General features: G+C 43.8%; 1 protein-coding gene across 2 annotated transcripts in view; it reads right to left on the reverse strand.

Annotated features, from left to right (window-relative positions):
* Positions 1-21,653, reverse strand: part of LOC126184966 (sodium-coupled neutral amino acid transporter 9-like) — a 347,307-nt gene that overhangs the window by 169,447 nt on the left and 156,207 nt on the right. The window lies entirely within an intron of this gene.

Raw genomic sequence — 21,653 nt, forward strand, 5'->3', positions numbered from 1 at the left:
TTCTGAGGCCATCCTTGGTTCCTTCCGGCGGCTGGCTGATTTGGTGAAGACAACCAGCATCGCACGCGGAGTGCAAGCTGAGCTTAATATCTGCAGCATAGTGCCCAGAGTCGATCGCGGTCTTCTGGTTTGGAGCCGTGTGGAGGGTCTAAACCAGAGGCTCAGACGACTCTGCGACTATAATGGTTGCAAATTCATCGACCTCCGTTATTGGGTGGAGAACTGTAGGGCCCCCCTAGACAGGTCAGGCGTGCACTACACACCGGAAGCAGCTACTAGGGTAGCAGAGTACGTGTGGCGTGCACACGGGGGGGTTTTTAGGTTAGAGGGACCCCCCCTTGGGCGAAACGATAAAATATCTGACGGCTTACCAGAGAGGACATTATCATCGTTGATAAAGAACGTCCGTCCTCAGAGACCAAAAACAGGAAAAGTTAACGTAATATTGGTAAACTGCAGGAGTATCCAGGGCAAGGTTCCTGAATTAGTATCTCTTATTGAAGGAAATAGTGCGCATATAGTATTAGGAACGGAAAGTTGGTTAAAACCGGAAGTGAACAGTAACGAAATCCTAGACACAGAATGGAATATATACCGCAAGGATAGGATAAACGCCAATGGTGGAGGAGTATTTATAGCAGTAAAGAATTCAATAATATCCAGTGAAGTTATTAGCGAATGCGAATGTGAAATAATCTGGGTTAAGCTAAGTATCAAAGGTGGGTCAGATATGATAGTCGGATGCTTCTATAGACCACCTGCATCAGCAACCGTAGTAGTTGAGCGCCTCAGAGAGAACCTGCAGAACGTCGTGAAGAAGTTTCGTGATCATACTATTGTAATAGGGGGAGACTTCAATCTACCAGGTATAGAATGGGATAGTCACACAATCAGAACTGGAGCCAGGGACAGAGACTCTTGTGACATTATCCTGACTGCCTTGTCCGAGAATTACTTCGAGCAGATAGTTAGAGAACCAACTCGTGAAGCTAACGTTTTAGACCTCATAGCAACAAATAGACCGGAACTTTTCGACTCCGTGAATGTAGAAGAGGGTATCAGTGATCATAAGTCAGTGGTTGCATCAATGACTACAAGTGTAATAAGAAATGCCAAGAAAGGAAGGAAAATATATTTGCTTAACAAGAGTGATAGGGCACAAATCGCAGAATATCTGAGTGACCACCATCAAACGTTCATTTCTGAGGAAGAGGATGTGGAACAAAAATGGAAAAAATTCAGAAACATCGTCCAGTACGCCTTAGATAAGTTCGTACCGACTAAGGTCCAAAGCGAGGGGAAAGATCCACCGTGGTATAACAATCATGTACGAAAGGTACTACGGAAACAAAGAAAGCTTCATCATAGGTTTAAGAGTAGTCGAATCATAGCTGATAAGGAAAAGCTGAACGAAGCGAAAAAGAGCGTAAAGAGAGCAATGAGAGAAGCATTCAACGAATTCGAACATAAAACATTGGCAAACAATCTAAACAAGAACCCTAAAAAGTTTTGGTCATATGTAAAATCGGTAAGCGGATCTAAATCCCCTATTCAGTCACTCGTTGACCACGATGGCACCGAAACAGAGGACGACCGAAGAAAGGCAGAAATACTGAATTCAGTGTTCCGAAACTGTTTCACTGCGGAAAATCGTAACACGGTCCCTGACTTCAGCCGTCGCACGAACGCCAAAATGGAAAATATTGAAATAAACGATATCGGAATTGAAAAACAACTGCTATCACTTAGTAGCGGAAAAGCATCCGGACCAGACGAGATACCCTTAAGATTCTACAGTGATTATGCTAAAGAACTTGCCCCCTTTCTATCAGCAATTTATCGTAGATCGCTGGAAGAACGTAAAGTACCTAGCGACTGGAAGAAAGCGCAGGTCGTTCCCATTTTCAAGAAGGGTCATAAATCAGATGCGAATAATTATAGGCCTATTTCGCTTACGTCAATCTGTTGTAGAATAATGGAACATGTTTTGTGTTCTCGTATTATGACGTTCTTAGATAATACAAATCTCCTTCATCATAACCAACATGGATTCCGCAAACAGAGATCATGTGAAACTCAGCTCGCCCTATTTACCCAAGAAATTCACAGTGCCGTAGACACTGGCGAGCAGATTGATGCCGTATTCCTGGACTTCAGGAAGGCATTTGATACGGTTCCGCACTTACGATTAGTGAAAAAAATAACGAGCTTACGGAATATCGGACCAGGTTTGTGATTGGATTCAGGATTTCCTAGAAGAAAGAACACAACATGTCATTCTTAACGGTTCAAAATCTGCAGATGTAGAGGTAATTTCGGGAGTACCGCAAGGAAGCGTGATAGGACCTTTATTGCTTACAATATACATAAATGACTTAGTTGACAACATCGGTAGCTCCGTGAGGCTATTTGCAGATGACACGGTTGTCTACAAGAAAGTAGCAACATCAGAAGACTCGTACGTACTCCAGGAAGACCTGCAGAGGATTAATGTATGGTGCGACAGCTGGCAGCTTTCCCTAAACGTAGATAAATGTAATGTAATGCGCATACATAGGGGCAGAAATCCATTCCAGTACGATTATGCCATAGGTGGTAAATCATTGGAAGCGGTAACGACCGTAAAATACTTAGGAGTTACTATCCGGAGCGATCTGAAGTGGAATGATCACATAAAACAAATAGTGGGAAAAGCAGGCGCCAGGTTGAGATTCATAGGAAGAATTCTAAGAAAATGTGACTCATCGACGAAAGAAGTAGCTTACAAAATGCTTGTTCGTCCGATTCTTGAGTATTGCTCATCAGTATGGGACCCTTACCAGGTTGGATTAATAGAAGAGATAGACATGATCCAGCGAAAAGCAGCGCGATTCGTCATGGGGACATTTAGTCAGCGCGAGAGCGTTACGGAGATGCTGAACAAGCTCCAGTGGCGGACACTTCAAGAAAGGCGTTACGCAATACGGAGAGGTTTATTATCGAAATTACGAGAGAGCACATTCCGGGAAGAGATGGGCAACATATTACTACGGCCCACATATATCTCGCGTAATGATCACAACGAAAAGATCCGAGAAATTAGAGCAAATACGGAGACTTACAAGCAGTCGTTCTTCCCACGCACAATTCGTGAATGGAACAGGGAAGGGGGGATCAGATAGTGGTACAATAAGTACCCTCCGCCACACACCGTAAGGTGGCTCGCGGAGTATAGATGTAGATGTAGATGTAGATGTAGATGTACATCAGGGACATGCGAGAGCTGTGCAGATGGAATCATTTGGCATTTGTTTCTATGTAATGACAGAGGAGACCACGCGAAGGGGGCTTTGCTATCAGTACATCAGCAGAACCGGCACATCTCTTAGACGCCTGAACGCATTAATGAGAACCCATACAGATCATGAAATTTAGCTTGCAACATTAAACTAAGGTTTCAATTAGTAATAGGTAATAGCAACATTTAGGTGTCAAGCGACAGCTATTAAAGACTCGAACTCCAATAAACTCAGGACAATACGAAAGTGGCTATGTAATGGCATACATTGTATTTTCAGAAATTCTTTCTGTTCAGTGGGGAAACTGCGCGAATCAGTGAGGCGTGAAAATCGCTTTGCTTAGCTTTTATATGACTACAGACTTTATTAAAATTCAGTGAACCAGTCACGTCTGCAACAGATCTTTATTTTGGTTGGCACCCGGTTTCGATCTAAAATTTAGACGATCTTCAGGCCATAAGCACTGCAGCACAACATTAATACATGTTCAGAGGGATGTCTAAAGGAAGAGATGCTTACATGGCTAGAAACGTCTACAGTACAAGCTACATCAATAACAAAATGAGATGTTATACCCATGATCGCGGTTCGCAGCGGTGGACGGAGCAAGATCCGTAAGGACGCCACCTGCTAAGTAAGGTTCCATTACTCAAGAATATATACTGTAAGCCCCGTCCATCGCATACGGCGTTACGTCATTGCCAAACAATCACGTACTCATTACGTGAGGTTTATTACATTAAATGGTATAGTTGAAATTTACAAGAAAAATACGTACAAAAATTATGTACATTTAGCTCACAACAAATCCTATTATAATGTGTTTAAAATAAAGAACAACACAGTAAAAGGCTTGATTTGATCGGTTTTATACGTAGAATGCCCTCTATGGGCTTTTATGTGAACTCATTTAAATTAGACGTAGCAGAAATGGCTGTATTGGTTACTATAGCAATAGCTTGCCGATATCGATAGTGCTGCAACACGAATAAGTACAGGCATGGATTTGGGAAATTCTTGTAAACTTCGCACAGCTGTGGCTGGAAGGCAGTAGTTAAGGGACCGGTTGGCACATCGGATGGTAGGTGCGGGCAGTGCTGATATTTTGCAAACGCGTCTGCGAGGCACGTTTACAATCTGGCGGGCACTATATGCAAATGTGGAGTAATCAGGGCAACATAGGACACCGACGTGCTGTGAAGAGCCCATACGTTGCAGTTACAATAGCGTCAATGGCCTGTGTGTAGGGGCCGAAGCGGCCTGAGGAAAGCTGACGTTGTAATTATCAAAGAGTACTCCACTTGTCCCCTCCAGAGGAACTACGTCAGAGGCGTACGGAAAAGGCATATTGAAAGGGTACAGTACTGCCCGACATAAAAAAGATGTACAACAACATAATTTGTTGTTCTTGTCAGAGCAGCGTTTTTGTAGAATAACATCATTTTATTTAATACATCGAAGCTGGATTCCAATGTAGGAAAGAAGAGCAATTTGTACGTTTAATTATTCAGATGTGCACTTCCTTAAAATAGATCCCTGAATCCAGATTGGTAATGTTAGTGAACTGAATGAATGGCTGGTCGTCTGCTGACCACAGATAGTGAAGGTAGATTATATAATCATCTTTGAGACAGTTCTCTGGTCACCTTTGGCTGAACCAAAGAGAAGAAGTATACCAGAGCACCAGAGGGCCTGGAATGTGGCTGACCGATACCGTAGCAAGGTCCTCCCCCACTTCTGCGGAAGCGCGGGATGACCGGATGAATGGCAATGTTTCAGCACTCTGTAGCTGGTTCCTGAGGTGTGAAGACGTTCTCTATGTGTGCTCCAGAAAAACAAAGTTAAATTGAAATGGTATGCATGTAGAATATTTAGGAGTAGATGAATTAATAATTTCTCTTTTCAGAAACTTTTGGTAGGAGGCTGATGTAAATTGTTCTGAAAAAGATAGGCAGGTAAAAATTCATGGGGAACATAGGATTCTTCGGAAGTGACAAAGAAACCACGTATTGTAGCCATAAGACGAAATACTAGCGTGTGGTAGTATTAAGATGAAATACTTGTGTGTGTAAATCTAAGTTGAAAATAATTAAGATTTCCGTGTGCAGAACTTGAATTAGAGGCAAGCACTTCCACGTGGTGATTACAGTGTGGGTCTCAACCTGACTATGAGGCAATAAAAAGTATTTGAAGTGCTTGTCCTAGCATTCAGTTGAGGATCTGTGTGTGAAATAAATAAGATACCATAACTTCCATTATGAGATACATTCGTGTGACGCCAGCTTGATATTCAGATACTATGAGAGTGAATTAAGGTGAGTCTGCCATCTACCTGGCGACTCCATGAGGGTTACATTGCACAGGGAGACGTGCATGAATCCTCCAGATTTTTTGGTAGGAAACTTATTACGTGGGTCAGTGACGTGTGAATCTGGGATGACTATTGTTTGATGTGGGAAAGCAGAATGAGTAGAAAACTAAACATTTTGTTTTTAGAGATGTGTTTTATATTGTCAGTGTGATTTATTATGTGAATCTAATCTGTGTGATTTGCATGAGACAGTAGCGAATTTAGTGGGTCAAGCATGATTTTTCCCAGTACAGCACGAAAGTCGGTAAATTCGTTATGTTCCTAATGAATGAGATTACGAGAGTGTGGGAGAGAATGAAGTAGCAAAAGATTCCTTACCAATCCAGAAAGTGCACAGTAGCAATAGACAGAAACCAGAATGAGATTTTCACTCTGCAGCGGAGTGTGCGCTGATATGAAACTTCCTGGCAGATTAAAACTGTGTGCCCGACCGAGACTCGAACTCGGGACCTTTGCCTTTCGCGGGCAAGTGCTCTACCAAGTGCTTCGGTAGCTCAGTTGGTAGAGCACTTGCCCGCGAAAGGCAAAGGTCCCGAGTTCGAGTCTCGGTCGGGCACACAGTTTTAATCTGCCAGGAAGTTTCAATAGACAGAAACATTACGAGATCATAGAATAGTAAACTGCTTATGTTATATCATGCCCATTGGGTGGAGAATCACTTGTTTTACTATTATGTTTAAGTGGAATGCAAGAAATTTTGCAACATTAGCATGAAAGAATTAATTGTAATAAAAGATCAGATATATGAGACAAGTAGTGGTTTTGATTATTGAGTTGTGGACATAACCCCCATTTTCTTGCTGGGTTGTCCAAGCTCTGGATAAAATATATACGACAGGAAGGAAATGAGCTCTTAGTCAGATGCGTTATCCATTCCGTTGCATTAAAAAGTAAGGACGAGAATAAATTATAGCTTAACTGAAAGGCACTAGGGCTCATATTTCAAGCATAGTTGCAGTGGGTACGATAATCGTGAAAATATTTCTGATGTACGAATAATAATCGCACTCGCTTGGCAAGCCACTAATCTGGTAGGCCTGACTATTAGATGCCACAGAATGGGGTAGGAACCTCCCAGTATAAATAAGCGAGACCGGAGGCTCAAATGTGGGCAGTCGTATCGCCATCCTGTCTGCGTATAGAATCGGAGAGAATAACGATTGTTTAAGTTTTAGGCCAACCACGACGACCTTCTGGTGACGGATATCGGCGGCCAACTGGCCCGCTAAAGCTACCTCCAACCTCCGCTGCACTGACGCGTCATTGCTGTGGCGAGGCGCGTTGCACCTTGGAGCTATATCGGCGCGAGAAACGAGAGGACTGCGGATTGCAAATTGCCGTCCACAGGGGCGCGAACTCGCGGCCTGCCGGGTGCAGAGCTGTCTGTGGGCACTGATTAAGCTGTTCTGGGCGGACGGCCAGAGCTGCTAAGGCTCAGTACAACGACGGCGGTCGGCTTCTTCCCTTCGGCGCTCTACATGGGGTCCACGAGTCGCACTTGAGGGAGCATCCAGCTGTGTTCTGGACGCCACTTAGCCGTGGTGAGAGTAGGACTGCTGGGCAACCGAACGCCAACACCGCAGATTCCGGCGTTCGCGTTGGCGCTGACCCACACACGCTGCGCGGCGCCATCGCCGAGTTTAGCGCGAGGCCGGCTGTGTACCTTCGATGTAATGAATTCAGTAACGCATTTGCCTGTGTTTCTCTGCATGATTCGCCTCGAGTCATCCCTCCCTCCAAAACCATACCTCTCGGTCGTTCTGACGTATTACAACCCTTGATCTCAGAGTGTTGTAACAATTTGGTGTCAGAAAGTGGTTGTTTCGCTTCCCAGCACAATCTGTTGCGTCGGAAAGAGTTCGTCCATGTCCACCACTATGTTTTGGTGAGATAGTTGGTTTTGGTTGCTGCTGAGTGAGGCAGTGGCACTTGACGTAGGTACCAGCTCAGCACAGTGTGGTGTGGTGAGTCTAAATTTGCCGGCCGCTGTGGCCGAGCGGTTCTAGGCGCTTCAGTCCGGAACAGCGCTGCTGCTACGGTCGCAGGTTTGAATCCCGCCTCGGACATGGATGTGTGTGATGTCCTTAGGTTAGTTAGGTTTAAGTAGTTCTAAGTCTAGGGGACTGATGATCTCAGATGTTGAGTCCCATAGTGCTCAGAACCATTTGAACCACTTTTTTTAGTCTAAATTTTATTTATATTATATTTTTATATCTGTTCTCGTTGTCAGAGTTAGTTGTATTAGCTACGGTACAAGATGTTTAGAGTTACTTTTGTGAAGCCACAGGAACCGGTGGACGTATCTTTGGTTAGAAATAATGGTTTGCGTAATAATGTAATGCCAGTGAGATATTCATTTTGTAGTTTGTCTGTGCACGACATGCTGTGTACCAGAGATGTAGCAGCTGTTTTATACTCTATGTAGGCGTACTGGTCATCTGTCTAGTAGTTGTACTGAGTGTAGATGGGCGATGATTAGCCGGAGGAATTAATCTGTGTTTAAATATTTTTGTGTAGAGTTGAATGGGAGTATGTGTTTTGCCGCGTTTAAAAAAAAATCGGTTGCATTTAGGGGGAAGTAGAGTACGCAAAATGGTGTAAACCCCTGCTACTACCGCAGATGCAGTTGCTGCTATAACTCGGCTAGTGCAAGCGTTAACAGAGCAATTTGAGCGCATGAAGGGGAGAAATTTGGAACTTAATCGTGAGTTAGAGGCTTAAAGGAGAGTCATGATCAGTCGCTATCAGAGTCTCGGGAAAAGAAGTCTGGACTGAGAATGCATTCTGTTCTGTATAACCCGTCAGTGGTCGCAATCAGTAATCCCTTCTCCGGCAAGGCAACGGAGAACGTGACAATTTTCGTTAAGAATATTAGGGACGCTGCGGAAGCACATAGGTGGTCAGATGAAGCATGCTAACCTTGTATGTTGCTAATATGCGTCTGGCAGGCGACGCCAAAGCGTATGTTGTCTACCACGAGCTATTGAGTAAAGCACATACATACCAGGAGTGGGTCACGGGATTGTGCCAGGGATACAAAAAGTAGAACAGTGTGGGAGGAATTAAGTACATTGTCGATCAGCGCGACGAGTCTGTGGAAGCGCTCTCAGATAGAATCCATAAGCCAAACGGAAAGAAATATGTACAGACCCAGAATGCAGAAGCTAATAGGGTATTGTTACAGGTGGCACAAAATAGAGCGTTAGATGTTTTTTTGCGTGGTATACCCGCTGAAATGTTACGGAGGATACGGATGGAGAACCCAGAGGACTTGCAGTCAGCTCTTAGGATCGCAACACTTATAGAGGACGTGGTTATGGCCAAAAAGAGGGGAGTGGACCATCGCGTGTTCCCTTCTGAAGTCAAGTGTTATAGATGTAGTCGGGAGGACAGTGTAAGGAAACAGTGTAAGAAGCCACAGTTCTTTATGTGTGGCATAGTGGGCCACCGGGCATTTGAGTGTAGCGGTAGGAAGGGTGGAAAGCACCGACAAGGGAAGCAGCCGTTAACGAAAATGGGACTGCTTCAGCCGTTGGAAGGCAGTCTTAGTAGACCGTAACACAGCACAAGTTAGTGCACACACAGAATGTAGCGTGGTGGGCTTAGTGGTTGGCAGCAAACAGATTTTTGGCGGACACAGGTGCGAATGTGTCCGTTATCAGTCTGGACCTCGTGGGAAAGAGGAGACTGGGGCACACCTGTAACATTGGGTTCTCTTTGTGTTTAATAAAAGTGTGAAAGCAGTGGAGGCAATTCGAAACACTTGTGCCGTGTGTAGAGTGAGTGCTATCGAGAAAGTCAAGTTGTATCGTTTTGAGATAAATTAATCACCACATTCAGGATGACAAACATGCATTGATGAAGGACGCTTCTGTGATTTACTACTATGGTCGATGACAGTGTATGCAATAATTGGGATAGTGTGACGACCAATTAACCTTTGTGCAACACTCGCCTTCAATAGTCACATTGATGTCAAAAGAAAGGAATAAGAATTACGGTACAAAATATCGTCGATAACGAGATTAGACGCGAAGCAGAATCTCGAACTGGGAAGGATGGGGAATCCTGGCATTTGCCGTAATAGATTTAAGAGTTCACCGTAAACCTAAATCAGTATGGCCTGATGGCAATTTGAAGTACGGTATGGTAACGTCATACGAAGAAAATAGTGGGTAAGTCAAAACAAATATTGTCTCAAACGATCGTCTGCATACTCCAGAAAATGTATTGTTATTGACATACGTCTGCTGACACAAAGGAGGTGTTCTGTGTTACGAAATGCTTCACAGGGACGTGTCCATCGCAGTTGTTGCCAAGAAATGAGATGCCTTGCAGTCACAGAGTAACAAATGCTACCTTCCTTTTCTCTCTGTCCTAAGATAAAAATAACTGTGGCATACGTCTAAGTAAGGAATACTTTGCAAGCTTTTCGTTCTTTTAATTTACACTTCTGTACTCTTATCCATTCCTAGATCCCTCCCTCCTTCCTGCTACCCCTCCCTTGACATCTGCATCCACATCTACATGAATACTCTGCAATTCGCAATTAAGTTCTTGGCAGGGTGTTCCTTGAACCACTGTCACATTATTTCTCCACCGTTCTACTTTCAAAAAACGCTTGGAAATAATGAACAACTTAACCTTACCGTGCAAGCACTGATGTCTCTTATCATAATGCTCTTGTTTCCCATGTATGTCGGGGTAAACAAAATATCGTGACATTCAGCGGAGGAGGCTGACTCAAACGGTTCAAATGGCTCTAAGCACTATAGGACTTAACATCTGAGGTCATAAGTCCCCTAGAACTTAGAACTACTTAAACCTAACTAACCTAAGGACATCACACACATCCATACCCGAGGCAAGATTCGAATCTGCGACCGCAGCAGCAGTGCGGTTCCGGAGTGAAGCGCCTAGAATCGCACGGCCACAGTGGCCGGCAGGAGGCTAGCAATTGGAATTTAGTGAAAACAACTCGCCGCAATGTAAAGCCCTTACGTTTCAATTATTTCCATCCTAACTCGTTTACCATATCGTGTAAGCGAACTTCAACTGAATTGTTTCGGTATTCATGTAGAGAAGTTGACATATTTTATTGTTTATGGTAAATTGTCACATTTTGCACTGTGAAGATATATTTTCAACAGCATTTTGCAGTTCCCTTTGCTCTTCTAAGGCGTTTACTAGACGGCAGAATTACCCGTCACAAATCTAAGAGAAATGTTCTGATTGTCTGCTAAATAGTTTATGTGATCAAAAGTATCCGGACACCTGGCTGGAAATTACTTACAAGTTCGTGGCGCCCTCCATCGGTAATGCTGGAATTCAAAATGGTGTTGGGTCACCCTTAGCCCTGATGACAGCTTCCACTCTCGCAGGCATACGTACAATCAGGTGCTGGAAGGTTTCTTGGTGAATTGCAGCCCATTCTTCACGGAGTGTTGCACTGAGTAGAGGTATCGATGTCGGTCGGTGAGGCTTGGCACGAAATCGGCGTTCCAAAACGTCCCAGAGGTGTTCTATAGGATTCATGTCAGGACTCTGTGCAGGCCAGTCCATTACAGGGATGTTATTGTTGTGTAACCACTCCGCCACAGACCGTGCATTATGAACAGGTGCTCGATCGTGGGTTCGGTGTGGGGCGGCGGTGAGGTGGGTGGACTGCTGTGGCCTATTGTGGGGTTGTAAACCACTGAGGGCTACGACGGGACGAAGCCTCTCCGTCGTTTCTAGGTCCCCAGTTTAATACACAATAATACACACAATGGTGCAGAATAATACTAATTACAAGTAATTCTCATAATTAACTGTATTAAAATTGGAAAACTAAACTTTAAACTGAATTTTCTCAAAACTACATTTTATGATTTTCAGGAATCATTATATTCTGAACTAAAAGGCTTAAAAATATAAACTTGGTCAATTTGTACTTAGGGTGGTAATAAGTTGTTTCAAGTAAATTGAGAACCACCAGCCCGACATAAACTGCTTTTTGATCACTAATGTATAAAAATAGGGAAATTTTATTATCAAAGATTAATAAATGTTTCTTGAAATCCATCAGAGATGGGTTGTTCATTTTACTTGTAAATGCAGGAATGCATGTTACATACATTCAGTAAAAATTTCACTATTCGAACACTTTCTTTTGAAAAGTGTACCCGTTCAAAGGGTGAAAGAGCATTGGCAGAATAGGGATAAAAATTGCGTTCCGTCTCCCATTAAGATCCTTATTTTATTTTTAATTTAATGAACTGCTGAGCATGTTAAAACATTAATCGTCGCTATGGAAACATTTAAGCTATTTACTATACGTGAAATTGGTTTGCCAAAATCGTGAATTTGCGAAAGTGGATCGCATACTAAAACGGACGAAGCCACTTCGTGAACAGTAAGTCAAAGTGAATTTTACACTGTTCATAAATAGTATGGGCCGTTGGGAGTAACAGAGTTGCCTGCGTTAGGAACGTTATAATCATACACATACGATCTAGGATCCATGCAGTAACAATTACTTCCGACCAGTCTGTGACTGAAGGGAATATAAAGAACACATTAAGCAAGAGGATGTAACCATCACAATGCACAACTGGTAGAGCTGCTTTAATTAGCCGCCACCGTCGACATCACAACTCACTGACCCGAGACCTGCGGTCTTTCTAGGGGGTCTCGGCACTGAGCGTGAAAGTAGTACAACCGTTTCCAGTGTAATATTCGTTTCTTTCTAATGAACTTTTGGCCACCATTACTCCTTCCATAAATGAATGTAGTTTCAGCGACGAGTGTTTGGAATCAATGTTGACATTGTTGAACCCACCATTAACAATAGTCATTGCTATTCACCTCCGTCTTACTTTTTTATTTTATTGTAGTTGTTATTGCATGTGGTTTATGTATCTTTTGGGTGAGTGTGTTCTTACCTACGTTTGCAATGTTTTGCTGTCCTATGTGGCAATTGCGTGATCCGTGGCGTTCGCCATTACCTTCCGTAGCTACAATTGAACAATATTAGAATCAGCTCTGCTATTGTCTACAAAGTACTACATATACTTTGAGCTTGCTAACTAAGTTCTGATACATTACATTTCAATAACACTGGTAGTGAAACGGGTTCTTTTGAGTTTTAAAAAAATTATCAAATTTATTCCATTACGTTTTCAAGTTAAATGTTCAAGTAAATAGAATAAATTTCTTTATTTCCGTCTGTGATCACGAACTTGTTAGGTCCTCAAACTACCAGTTTTGGTCAGCAATGACCGCTACAGAACCGCGCGACCGTTACAGTCGCAGGTTCGAATCCTGCCTCGGGCATAGCTGTGTGTGATGTCCTTAGGTTAGATAGGTTTAAGCAGTTCTAAGTTCTAGGGGACTGATGACCTCAGAAGTTAAGTCTCATAGTGCTCACAGCCATTTGAACCATTTTTGAACCGCTACAGATCTACAACAAAACATGCGAAAAGTACAAATGCAACTAATGGATTGGCTACAGCTTAAAACAACAAAACAGGCCACAATCGAAAGTGTTCCTGACATACATGTGAAAATCGTGCGCTTTAAATATGACGAGGCATACCCGTTTTAAAAACATGTCCTAATATAATGGAGCCATAGTGACGTCGTCAAAAGATAACACAAAATCAGCTCAGCATTGCCGCGCATAAATAAAATATGGTATATACCAGAGTCATATTATTAACAGTGCTACTGTTCAAAACAAACTGCCGTACAGTAGCCACAAAACGTTATAGTGTCGCAAGCTCGCCAGATGTCGCTACTGCAGGCATACACATATTCTTCAATCATCTTGTTCTTAATGCAGGTATGCCACGTCATATTTAAAGCGCACAAGTTTCACATGTATGTCATTAATACTTTTCGTTACGGCCTATTTTATTGTTTTAAGCTGTAGACCAGCCACCAGAAGTACACTCCTGGAAATTGAAATAAGAACACCGTGAATTCATTGTCCCAGGAAGGGGAAACTTTATTGACACATTCCTGGGGTCAGATACATCACATGATCACACTGACAGAACCACAGGCACATAGACACAGGCAACAGAGCATGCACAATGTCGGCACTAGTACAGTGTATATCCACCTTTCGCAGCAATGCAGGCTGCTATTCTCCCGTGGAGACGATCGTAGAGATGCTGGATGTAGTCTTGTGGAACGGCTTGCCATGCCATTTCCACCTGGCGCCTCAGTTGGACCAGCGTTCGTGCTGGACGTGCAGACCGCGTGAGACGACGCTTCATCCAGTCCCAAACATGCTCAATGGGGGACAGATCCGGAGATCTTGCTGGCCAGGGTAGTTGACTTACACCTTCTAGAGCACGTTGGGTGGCACGGGATACATGCGGACGTGCATTGTCCTGTTGGAACAGCAAGTTCCCTTGCCGGTCTAGGAATGGTAGAACGATGGGTCCGATGACGGTTTGGATGTACCGTGCACTATTCAGTGTCCCCTCGACGATCACCAGTGGTGTACGGCCAGTGTAGGAGATCGCTCCCCACACCATGATGCCGGGTGTTGGCCCTGTGTGCCTCGGTCGTATGCAGTCCTGATTGTGGCGCTCACCTGCACGGCGCCAAACACGCATACGACCATCATTGGCACCAAGGCAGAAGCGACTCTCATCGCTGAAGACGACACGTCTCCATTCGTCCCTCCATTCACGCCTGTCGCGACACCACTGGAGGCGGGCTGCACGATGTTGGGGCGTGAGCGGAAGACGGCCTAACGGTGTGCGGGACCGTAGCCCAGCTTCATGGAGACGGTTGCGAATGGTCCTCGCCGATACCCCAGGAGCAACAGTGTCCCTAATTTGCTGGGATGTGGCGGTGCGGTCCCCTACGGCACTGCGTAGGATCCTACGGTCTTGGCGTGCATCCGTGCGTCGCTGCGGTCCGGTCCCAGGTCGACGGGCACGTGCACCTTCCGCCGACCACTGGCGACAACATCGATGTACTGTGGAGACCTCACGCCCCACGTGTTGAGCAATTCGGCGGTACGTCCACCCGGCCTCCCGCATGCCCACTATACGCCCTCGCTCAAAGTCCGTCAACTGCACATACGGTTCACGTCCACGCTGTCGCGGCATGCTACCAGTGTTAAAGACTGCGATGGAGCTCCGTATGCCACGGCAAACTGGCTGACACTGACGGCGGCGGTGCACAAATGCAGCGCAGCTAGCGCCATTCGACGGCCAACACCGCGGTTCCTGGTGTGTCCGCTGTGCCGTGCGTGTGATCATTGCTTGTACAGCCCTCTCGCAGTGTCCGGAGCAAGTATGGTGGGTCTTACACACCGGTGTCAATGTGTTCTTTTTTCCATTTCCAGGAGTGTATTTGTGTTTTTCCAATGTTTTGCTGCACATCTGAAGATGGTCACTGCTGACCGAAAACGGTAGTCTGAGGACCTAACAAGTTTGTGATCATAGATGGGAGTAAAGAAATTTATACTACGCTTCCAGGACCACTGTTCTATTTGCGATCATGTCGCAGCTTGTTCAGATTAATTCCGGTCAAAACTGCGCATAGTAGTTCTCTGAGAACCGTTTTCTACATAAGTAGAAAAAACGACTGAAAAATTATTTCAAGTAGGATTATGAGAGAGTTTACATGTGAGGAACAAATGTGGAACATCAAAACATGAAAATTGTTTATACTAGGCGAAGTGACGGGTCTGACGTCGATGTCATCTAAAGTGTGGGTCACAGAGCCTTGTTCTCAGGAGTGATGATTGAGAACGAACCTGTAGCTGCTGGCAGCTCAAAAGCAGTGACACAACAAGCGTTTTGGTACTTCATCTAATGTTTGCAGAGTGCAAATATAAACATTGGGCTAGGAAATGGCTTTATTTAGTGTTTATAGGTTTACTTTTGACTGCGATAGTAATTACAGATCTAGACGTGGTTGGCTCAGATAAACAAGGGTTATGTCGTACTTCACGTCATCTCTCACAATGAAGCTGATAAGCAGGACAATGCTTCTTATCTGACGGTGAACATTCTCAGTGTTGTGTTAGACAATCGCAGATGGCCTTCTGGTCGCGATTGTGGGTGTCATTTTATCGTGTTGGAGAATATTGTGTGTTTCGGTGCCAAGCAGTTTCAAAACTGTCCTGGCGTTTCGTTTAATACATCCCGTGTGGCAACCATCTAGTTGTTCGACAGCGGACTGGGATCGCTTGACAGTCAGATTTACGTGAGACTAGTCTGCTTGGAATTAGCGGCTGCAGTGCAGGTTCGGTGGATTCTGGTGCATTGGACACTTGCTTATCTTTGTGTTTATATAGTTGCTCATGTACACCAACTTAAATGGAGGACACAGGGCTTCGACAGTATAATATCTTCTTACGAGACGCAATTGTTACTTATTTTCTGGCATACCAACGTCTCACTGGGTTGTTTTTGCAATGCAGAGATTAGGTATGAAACCCCAGTTGGAGCTCAGCGTCAGAACGAATGCTGACCGGGCAAGGACAGATAATTTTTAACAGGTGGAAGCAGAGCAGAAAGGTGCACCCGTGGTGATTAGTAATCCAAACGTCCTTGGTCCCGGTTTCGAAAACCGCCACCGCTTACAAATTGAATAACAATCATCAGAAATGGCAGCCGAAGACTTTCGGCATAAGAAGTCATCCTCATTCAGCCTAAGGTCTTTTCAAAGAGGGCGGAGGAGCGGATAGAGTTTCAGGACACTTTCTTGCCCTTGCGGTGGGAAACTGGCCCTGAAGGCGGAAGAATCAGTGATGATCAATGGCAGGAGAGTGCAGAAGGCAATGGAAAACCCTGCATTAAAGACACATAATGTGTATCCATAGGACATGTGGCCTGTAATTGGAAAGGGTCATGATGATCTCTCCACTGGCAAAAGATTCCGGAATAGTCCCCCATTCGGATCTCTGGGAGGGGACTGCAAAGGATGAGGTGAGAATGAGAAAAAGATCGAATCATCAACGCTAGGGTAACGTTCTACGAACCTCTGTATGGAATGTCAGTAGTTTGAACGTGGTAGGGAAGCTAGAAAATATGAAAAGGGAAATGCTAAGGCTCAATCTAAATGTAGTGATGGTCATTGCAGTGAAATGGAAAGAAGACAAGGATTTCTTGTCTGATGAGTATAGGTTAATATCAACAGTAGCATAAAATGGTATAACGGTAGTACGATTCCTTATGGATAGAAAGGTAGGGCAGAGAGTAAGTTACTGTGAACAGTTCAGTGATAGAGATGCTCTCATCAGAATCGACAGCAAATCAATACCGACAATAGTAGTTCGGGTGAACATGCCGATGTCGCAAGCCGAAGAGGAAGACATAGAGAAAGTATGTGAGGATACTGAATGGGTAATCCAGTGCGTAAAGGAAGATGAAAATCTAATAGTCGTGGGAGATTTGAATGCGATTTTAGGGGAAGGAGTAGAAGAAGGGATTCCGAGGGAATATCGGCTTGGTAGCAGGCAAGAGAGGAGAAAGTCTAATTGTGTTCTGCAACAGACTGCAGCTAGTGTAGCGAATACTCTGTTCAAGAACCGTAAGAGGAGGAGGTATACTTGGAAAAGGTCGGGAGATACGGGAAGATTTCAGTTAGATTACATCATAGTGAGACAGAGATTCCGAAGTCAGATACTGGATTGTAAGGCGTACCCAAGAGCAGATATAGACTCGGATCACAATTTAGTAGTAATAGTGATGAAGAGTAGGGTGAAGTTTAAGAGACTAGTCAGGAAGAATCAGTATGCAAAGAAGTGGAATACGGAAGTGTTAAGGAATGAGAAGAAACGCTTGAAGTTTCCTAAGGCTATAGATACTGCGATAAGGAATACCTCAGTAGCCAGTTCAGTCGAAGAGGAATGGACACCTCTAAAAAGGGCAATCACGTAAGTTGGAAAGTAGGTAACTACGAAGAGATCATGGGTAACAGGGTTGATCAATGAAAGAATGAAGTACAAAAATGTTTAGAGAAATTCAGGAATACAGAAATGCAAGTGGCTTAGGCATGAAATAAATAGGAAGTGCAGGGAAGTTAAGGCGAAATGGTTACATGAGAAATGAGAAGAAATCGAAAAAGAAATGATTGTCAGAAAGACTGACTCAGCATATAGAAAATTCAAAATAACCTTCTGTGAAATTAAAAGCAAGGATGGCAACATTAAGAGTGCAATGGGAATTACACTGTTAAATCTAGGGGAGAGAGTGGTTAGGGTAGAAAGAGTATACTGAAGACCTCTGTGAGAGGGAAGACTTGTCTGATGTGACAGAAGGAGAAGCAGGAGTCGATACAGAAGAGATAGGGGATCCAGTATTACAATTTAAGAGAGCTTTGAAGGACTTAAGATCAAGTAAGGTATAAGAGATAGATAATATACCATCAAAATTTCTAGAATCGTTAGAGGAAGTGGCAACAAAACGGCCATTCACGTCACTGTGTGAAATGTATGAGTCTGGCGATATACAATTTGACTTTCGGGAAAAAAATCATCCACATAATTCAGAAGGCTTCGAGAGCTGACAAGTGCGAGAATTATCGCACAATCAGCTTAACAGCTCATGCATCAAAGCTGCTGACAACAATATTATACAGAAGAATGGAAAAGAAGGTTGAAGATGTGTTAGATGACGATCAGTTTGGCTTCAGGAAAGGTAAAGGCGCCAGAGAGTGAGTTCGGACGTTGTGGCTGATAATGCAAGCAAAACCAAAGAAAAACCAAGACACGTTGTTAGGATTTGCTGATCTGGAAAAAGCGTTCGTCAATGTCAAATGGTGCACGATGTTGGAAATTCTGAGGAAAATAGGGGTAATCTATAAGGAGAGACGGGTTATGGAAGACCAAGAACGAAGTGCTAGGATTAGGAAAAAGACAGGGATGTAGTCTTTCACCCCTATTGTTCAATCTATACATCGAAGAAGCAATGATGGAAATGAAAGAAAGGTTCACGAGCGGAATTAAAATTCAATGTGAAAGAATGTCAATGATAAGATTCGCCGATGACATCGCTTCTCAGTGAAAGTGAAGAAGAATTACAGAATCTACTAAACAGAATGAACAGTCTAATGAGTGCAGAATATGGACTGAGAGTAAATCGAAGAACGACGAAAACTATGAGAAGTAGCAGAAATGAGAACAGCGAGAAACTGAACAACAGTACTGATGGTCACGAAGTGGATGAAGTTAAGGAATTCTGCTGCCTAGGCAGCAAAATAACCTATGACAGACGGAGCAAGGAGGACATCAAAAGCAAACTAGCATTGGCAAAAAGGGCATTCCTTAGAAAGACGATACCAAAGTGTGTAAAACAATTCAGAAGATGCTTTAGGGTCAAGCTGTACCGTGGTACGAAGTTACATAGGCTTAGACTTATTTAGTAACACCATGCAGGAGGTTTTCGTGTCAGTTATGACGATACGAAAATAAGGACAACGCAGTATCCAGTTCGCAAGCAGAGAAGATCTCTCACCCAGCAGGGAATCGAACACAGGCCCTTGCGATTAGCCATCTACCGCGCTGCCTCCACAGCAACCGAGGCTGACGACCTCTGGATCTATACTGCTCACGTAGACGTAATATGGAGGGCGAAGTCGTCGTCGTCGTGTTTTAAGCAAGTGAGCAAACTTTGAATTGTTAACACTGATTCTATGGTCGTTTGTTATGAGATAGCAGCAATGACAGCCACTTCCGCCACGCTGTTATAAGTACTAGAGGTTTTGGCTTTCCTTCCCGTTTTTCATCCATTCAATGTATTCTGTAGATCACGTCATGGGGAAGAACCTTCAGATATATGGAATGAGTCGAGGTGACAATGAGGAATGGCTCTCAGAAACAAAATTCTTACGCTGTGTTAGCAATTAAGTACAATGAAGGTGATCCACGTTTGCTTTAAGCAGTCTACAAATGAAGTAAATATAATTAGCGGGAATGGCATCACATAAAAAAGTGCTATTTGTTCCATTACACTAAGCAGCTGCTGTTTCTCGTCTGCTAAATGTCAAAGAAGCATAGTTATCAAATGTTGTAAGAAATGGTTCAAATGGCTCTGAGCACTATAGGACTTAACATCTGAGGTCATCAGTCCCCTAGAAGTTAGAACTACTTAAACCTAACTAACCTAAGGACATCACACACATCTATGCCCGAGGCAGGATTCGAACCTGCTACCGTAGCAGCAGCGTGGTTCCGGACTGAAGCGCCTAGAACCGCTCGGCCACCACGGCCGTCAAATGTAAGAATAGATGCCTGTTTACAACAAACATTATTACTTGTCATAATGCTAATTTGAGCTTTTAATCCTTGAATGTAGATGCTTTCCTTTGGCGTTGTTCGTAACTATTCCTGTAGCAGTATGCGTCTTCTCACGTTTTGTATTAGATGTGTGCAGTAATCAGAGAGAGAGAGTCAAAAATCATCTACAATTTTCTTTCTACAATGAATTTACATAAACAATGGAGGCTCGAAATGGAGATTATTTTTCAATATTTTCTCCTTCCTTTTCAATGCACCTGAGTTCAGCGGTTCGCCAGCTTGTATGTTCCTCCCAAGAAGAAAGTTTTCGATCGGCTGCGAAAACACTTTGACATCTCTTTCTGCATCTCAACCTCTGAGCAAATCAACGACTTCGCAGAGCATCCTCAATTTCTGGATGGTTTCAACGGTGTGGTGAGCCGTGTGCTGGAGGAGATTGTCAAGCAACATCAACACTTTGTTTGACCAACGCACCTCGTCGTTTGCCGAGAATTGTTGGCTTTAGCTCGCTTTCCAAGAATTCACTAAGAGATTGGTTGTTGATGGTTATTTCCTTTGCCATTGTCTCCTACAATACAGGTCCATCTGCGTCCAAAAAAATAGTAAGCGCAACTTTTCCCACCGGTGGCAAAGTATTGCCCCTTTTTTCATCCAATTTGTTTCCATTCTATTTTTCTGTTCTCTGGCATTTTGATTCTCGCTGATAGTGATGAACTCACGGTTCATAACTCGTGTGATTATTTCCGTAAAAAATTAATCGCCTTCCCTGCTGAAACGGTCGAGTGAGCGTTGGCAGATGTCAAAACTGTCGACCTTAAGTCCTTAAGTTAGCTGTCTCAATACCTATTGCTCAATAACTTTATGGAAGCCAAGTTCATCGTGGATGATTTGGAAGGCAGAACAATGAGTGATTCCGAAGAAGACATTTCCTTATTAGTGGACACCCACTTATCAGCTAAGAGCATCACTTGAGCTCGCTGTATCATTTGGACTGTGGTGGACGTTAAAGGCATCCTGCTTCCTCTTCTTGTGTCACACTCGGCTGGCCACTGTCAAACATCTCGATCCTCAAATTAAAACTTTCGCGTGACACTGCATTGTTACCGTACTATACTGAAAGTCTACGCTAAACCATTTCACCCCTTCCGATATTCCTTCTTGGTGCAAACAGCTAGCGGAGTGCGTCACTAAATGCAGCTGAAGTGGTCGGGTCGCGTACAAGTGTAGAAGGCAGTATGAGATCTTGAAAGGTTTGTTATAACAAAGTTTAGATCATTTTTTACTCTCCCTCGTAATTGTTTATCGGCTTGCAATTTCGCTGTCTGGTACCCGCAGTGCAGTTATGTAGATTGAACATCTGATTTAAAATTGCGTTGCATTACAGTAATTATTCGGTTCGGAATTTAACAAAAGTAAAGTAGTTTCCATTCGGACGCGATGGTTTGTGCCGGATTAACGATGGTACATTGTTCAATCTAATTGTGGATTTTATATTGTTTCTGAAACTTATCTAGACAAAAGTTCCCGATCTATGCCGCAGCAGCACAACACGGCCGGCCGGTGTGGCCGTGCGGTTCTAAGCGCTTCAGTTTGGAACCGCGTGACCGCTACGGTCGCAGGTTCGAATCCTGACTCGGGCATGGATGTGTGTGATATCCTTAGGTTAGTTAGGTTTAAGTAGTTCTAAGTTCTAAGGGACTGATGACCTCAGAAGTTAAGTCCTATAGTGCTGAGAGCCATTTGAACCATTTTTTGA

Source organism: Schistocerca cancellata, chromosome 4, assembly GCF_023864275.1.
Source record: "Schistocerca cancellata isolate TAMUIC-IGC-003103 chromosome 4, iqSchCanc2.1, whole genome shotgun sequence".
NCBI classification, from domain to species: Eukaryota; Metazoa; Arthropoda; class Insecta; order Orthoptera; family Acrididae; genus Schistocerca; species Schistocerca cancellata.